Source organism: Panthera pardus, unplaced genomic scaffold, assembly GCF_024362965.1.
Source record: "Panthera pardus isolate Hobbes unplaced genomic scaffold, ASM2436296v1 HiC_scaffold_11, whole genome shotgun sequence".
NCBI lineage: Eukaryota > Metazoa > Chordata > Mammalia > Carnivora > Felidae > Panthera > Panthera pardus.
In genome coordinates this window covers 14,343,907-14,349,906 of record NW_026526666.1, presented here as the reverse complement: position 1 = coordinate 14,349,906, position 6,000 = coordinate 14,343,907, and positions in this window count along the sequence as shown.

The following is a 6,000-nucleotide window of genomic DNA, read 5'->3' as shown; positions in this document are numbered from 1 at the left end:
AAAATCTCCCTTTAAAATGGTTATGCCAATTTCCAGCCCCAAAAGCAACATGTGAGAGGACTAATTTCATCATATCCTCACCAATATTGAGTATTATTCTTTTTCATCTGAAATCTGGTAGGAAAAAAAAAGTGTCCCATTGTTTTAATTTGAATTTATTTCAACACTAGTGAAGCTGGAATTAATATATGGGCTCATTGCGGTCTCTTAAAATTCCACTAGAGAGTGCTAGTACTTGTCCTTTGCCTTTCTATTTGGATTGTTGTCATTTTTTTGTTAGGCTGTTTCATTGTGAGAGCTCTTTAAATATAAGTATTTCATAATTAACCCTTTGCCTATCACATGTCTCCATTTGTCATTTTCCTTTTAACTTTATAAGAAGCAATATAGGGAAAGGTTAAAAGCATGGCCCTGAAACAGACTGGCTCTGCCATTTACTAGCTGTGGTTTTGCTGCTTAGGTGCCCTGTTCAGATACCTTTTACTGACCAGTACCCACATCTCTCAGACCTGTGAGGCTGGCTACTAAGGATTACAGCTGTCCCTCTCTCTAGAGTTTGCACTACAGGGAGCTGGGGAAGTTACACCCCATCCCATCCCAATACAGGAATACAAAAAGCTGCCACTCTTCTATAAAGTGGGGGCTAATTTTATGGTTTATGCTCTACAGTCTAGAGACCTCCCTGTATAAATCAGACCAAGGCTTAGATTTTCTAAGATACAGTCTTGCTTGGCTGTTTTCTGTTCCCTATCTGGTTTTACTCTTTTCCTTACAGGTTCATCCTGAAAAGCCCTCCCTCAATAAATCATGCATATTTAATCCCTGTTTCAGAATCTGCTTCTAGGGAACCAACTTAAGATTCTGTAAAAGGGGATGCTCTTAGTACCTATGTCATAGAGTTGTGGTAAAGATTAAATATTAATTAATAGTATCTTGTACTTATTATGGGTAAGGCATTGTCAGACACATTTTACACATGTTAATTCATTTAGTCCTTAAATCAGTCAGGGTCCAGGTATAATCCTGAAACATGTAAAGTGCTTAGAACAGTGCTGGTGCATATTTAGCATCAATAAATCTTAGTTATCATTATTTATTAAATCATTCTACATTTCAAATGGAAGATTAAGCCTACAAATAGACTGTTTCCCCCGGATTTTGATGTCTCTGTTCCATGCCCCTTTTCTTAGACATTCCTTTGGAAAACTCTTTCCCTCTCATTTCCCCCCTCTTTTATTCCAAAAGGTAGAGAGCTACCAAGTCCACATCTTTGTTGAGGAACCCCTATACCTAATATTCTGACTTGGTTTTAATTAAGGAAGCACTCTTACACTCTGATAGACTTTGTTGGAAAGGGAAGAAAAAGTGTTTTCTCCTTGATTATTCAAATTTGCCTTGACTTGGGTCTTTTATAACTCAGAGGAGAGTCCAGCCACCCTAGCTTTATCTTAAACCCAAAACGAAACAAAACAAAACAAAACAAAAAGAAGACATTAAGCTTGGGCTATCCTAACAACCTTGCATGTTGTAAGGCTATGCACACTCTCATTGCTCTCTCTCTTCTCCAAGGCATTGGAAAATGGTCAAGAAGTGTCAATGTCAGCAGTGTCAACACCAGAGGGGTTTTCAAGAGATGTGGAAATGCAGTAAAAACCCCACTATGTCCGAGCACCCAGAATAGTGTTTGGCACATAGTAGTTATTTAAACATAGGTGTTATTGAACAGATGAATGAGTGAATTTACAAAGAAAGAGCAATGACATTGGTTAATAGTGGTTTATATTTATTCACATATTTACCACTTACTGTGATTATCACTTCCTTCCTGCATCTTTATCTATCTAAGATCATTTTCCTTCTTGAAACAGAACCTTTATAAGTTCCATTAGTGAGGGCCTGTGATGGCAAAATAACTTTTTGTTCATCTAAAAATGCCTTTCTTTCACTCTCCTTTTTAGATGATATTTCCACTGGTTAAACAATTCTAGGTTGACAGTCATTTTCTCTCAGCACATTCTTTTGGCTTATATTTTTACAGTTGCAAACTCACCTATCAGCTAAGTGTTGTTTCATTGGAGGTAATCAGCCCTTTCTCTTGTACAGCTTGTAAAGTTACTTGTTTTTGGTGCTCTGCATTTTCATTATCTTATGTGTAAATATCTTTTTTCTTTTTTTCTTTTTAAAATATTGCCTAAAGTATTGTCCATTTTTCTTATTTTAGAATTTCAGTTAGACACATTAGAGCTCCCTCTATCCTCCATGTTTTTCTTTTACATGAAAAAATGAATTTGGTTCTAGCTTCCAATTTGCTAATTTTCTCTTCAGCATGTCTGATCGCTGTTAAACCTGCCCATTGACTTTTGAATTCTAATTATTATGTCTTTTTTTTTGTTAAGTCTAGAAGGGTTTTTTTTTAATTCTTTAAAAAAAATTTCTTTTAACATTTATTTATTTTTGAGAGACAGAGAGACAGAGCGTGAGTGGGGGAGGGGCACACAGAGACACAGAATCCGAAGCAGGCTCCAGGCTCTGAGCTGTCAGCAAAGATCCTGACACAGGACTTGAACTCACAAACCGTGAGATCATGCCCTGAGCCGAAGTCAGATGCTTAGACGACTGAGCCACCCAGGCACCCCTGAATAATTTTTTAAGTCTGCCTATTCATTTTTGGCAGAACTTTGCTCTTTATTTATATTTTCAATCTTTTATTGCTTTAAATATATTAAACATATTTATAATCTATGACTGGTAATTCCAATTTCAATGTCTTTAAGAGTTTGATTCCATTGTCTTTCCCTGCTAATTCTTGTTTAAGAATAATTCTTGGAACTTTCTCTGTGTAAATTTTTGGGGTCTGGATTAAGTTGGTGTCTTAGTCCATTTGAACTGACAAAATACCATAAATTGGGTTGCTTAAACAAAACATTTATTCCTCACAGTTCTGGAAGCTGGGAGGTCTAAAGTCAAGGTGCCAGCAGATTGTGTCTGGTGAGGGCCCATTTCTTGGTTCTCAGAGCACTTTCATTTCACTGTGTCACTGTGTCCCTGTGTAAGAGGCTGTTTTTAGGGTCTTTTTTTTTTTAACAAGGGCACTAATCTCATTCATGAGTGCTCCACCCTCATGACGTAATCAAAGACCCTATCTCCAAATACTGTTACGTTGGGAATTAAGTTTAAGCATAAAATTTGGGGGAGACACAAATATTCAGTCTATAGCAGTTGGTTTTCTCTAGAGGTGATTTGGTTTACCTTTGCCAGCTGGCTGGAGGCACCACCAACCTGAAACCACTTTAAATTATGTGCTTGAGTTTCAGACAAAGCCAGGTAGAGCAGATTATTGCCTTTGGTTTAAAAAAAAAAATCTTGGGGCACCTGGGTGGCTCAGTCGGTTGGGCGTCCGACTTCAGCTCAGGTCATGATCTCACTGTCCATGAGTTCGAGCCCCACGTCGGGCTCTGTGCTGACAGCTCAGAGCCTGGAGCCTGCTTCCGATTCTGTGTCTCCCTCTCTCTGGCCCTCCCCCACTCACACTCTGTCTCACTCTCTCTCTCAAAAATAAATAAACATTAAAAAAAAAAATAAAAAATAAAAAAAAATCTCAGAGGAGATATCTCCTCTTTCATTCTATGCTGAGGATGATTACAGGTAATTTTCTTTTGTTGTCTTCTGGTAAAAGACAGTAAGAAAAGATCTAGGGGATGCTGACCTATGTGTGGAGTCTCTCATTGGATTCCTCATCTTGGTAGGATTTGGCCTTTGTCTCCTTTTTCCATGCTTCATGAGACCATGACAACTAAAACTCAAGTTCCTCTGCTAATCTATTTTACTAGTTCCTAGCTTCTGAGTAATCCTAATCTGAATGCTGGTTCATTAATAAATTTTCTATTTTTAAAAAAATATTTAAAAGCATTTTAAGTTGTTTTAGTTGTTTTCAGTGGGAGAGTTGAACAGGGAATCTGGTTTACTACTGTCAGACATGGAAGTCTACAGATTGATTTTCTTTGCTACTTTTTATTCTGAAACATTCTAAATTTCTAGCAAATGTAAAAGAATAATACGTGAATAGTATAGTACAAGAATAAGAGATATGTCTTCACCTAGATCTAATTGCTAATATTTAGTTTATATTTCTCTCCTTTCTCTGTCTTTTGCTGAACCATTTGAATATAAGGTGCAGAAGTGATGAACCATTTGAATATAAGTCGCAGAAGTGATTTTTTTTATCCTTGAGTATTTCAGCTTGCGTTTCCTAAAAATAAAAAAAAAAAAAATCTCCTATGTAACCATAATTCCATGTCACCTCTAGGAAAATTAACAGTAAATCTCTAATATTATGTAATATATTATCTACATTCAAATTTCCCCAATTGCTTCTAAAATGTGTGTCTCTCTTATTTATGCCAGGTCTTCCTGCATCCTATTATGCAGATGTTCCCTGGAATGTTCTTGTACTTCTGCAATAAGTTGTTTCAGACTTTACTCTCCATCTGAATATTCAGAAAGAGGTTCCCTCTCCTTTATTTTGTGGGGGATTTCATAAACCCTGTGATGAAATGTTTTCTGTTGGCTTATTCAATAAAGAGAAGATATCCATCTGGATTCAATGTTTACTGAAAAATAAAATAAAATGTGTATCTCTCTCCCTTTCTTTTTCTTTCTCTCCCTCCCTCTCTGACTTAGGACTCCGTAAAGATTCATGTACCTTTTTTTGATTGGTTTGTTTTTCATGACAATGATGTTTATGAAGAGTCTGGGCTGTCTTACAGAATGTCTGAGATTCTGGTTTTGTTTCAAAGTACTCCTTTAAAAGTATAAACAAATGAAGTTGTTCTCAAGTTTAAAAGCGTCCTCTGGCTATTATAACATTTAGAAAATAAAACCCAAACTCGTTATCCTGGCTTACAGAGGTCTACATGATCTGGTGTGACTTCACTTTGTATGTTCTTCTCTACCTCACCTTCATTTAAGCCATAGTGGTCTTTTTACAGTTTCCCAGACAAAGCTTGCCCTCACAGGGCTTTGCATTAGCTGCTCCCTCTCCCTAATATTCTCTTCCCTGAGCTTTACTTGAAAGTTGGCTCCTTATAATTAAAGTCTTGATTTGAATACCATCTTCCTAAAGTGAACTTTCTTTCTACCTTGACCCTCAATGCAGTCTTTCAGTCACTCATTCTCACATCACCCTATTTTGAATTCTCTGCTTGGTACCTGTCACAACCTGATATTTTTCTCATTATTTATTTTTATTGAGCTCCATGAAAGCAGGGGCTGTGCTTGGTCTTGCTCATTACTATATTCCCAGCACCTACACCAGTTCCTGACACATGGCAGAAACTTAATAAATACTTGCTATATACTGTAATGAATAAGCTGAAAGCTGAGGGCTGAAAAGTACCCAGCCATTTAAAGGACCGGAGGGGAAAAATCTTGGCAGGGGCAACTGCCAGGGAGAAGGCCCTGAGAGAACCCTGAGGCTTGGTCTATTCTAGGGATGGAGAATCGCTTCTCGGCCTTTTGTCTAAGATCAAGTGTATTCTAGGGATGGAGGAATGACCTGTGTATTTGGAGGGAAGTAAGCTAGGAGAGAGAAATACAGGAGAGGGGAGAGGTGAGTAGGGCAAGATGACCGAGAGCTTTGTGGGCCCTGATAGGGAATTTAGATTTTATTTTAAATCAAATGAGAAATTGAAATGAATGTAATCTAAATGAAAACTAAAAGTTTCTAATAGGAGAGTGACATAATCTGAGTTATGCCTTTTAAAAGATAATTTAAAAACTAATTTAACTTGAGTAAGATGGAGATAACTAATACCAGTGATAGAAAGTCATATGTGTAAGAGAAGATCTGCAGGCGGGAAATAATGATTTATTTTTGGACATGTTGAATTTGACATAAGGCATTTCCTTTGTGGTTTTCCTATCAACACCCAAAAAAGAATTTATGAGTAAGATGGTATTATAATACCTACCTCTGAAATGTTACAGCCATCTAATTCAGTT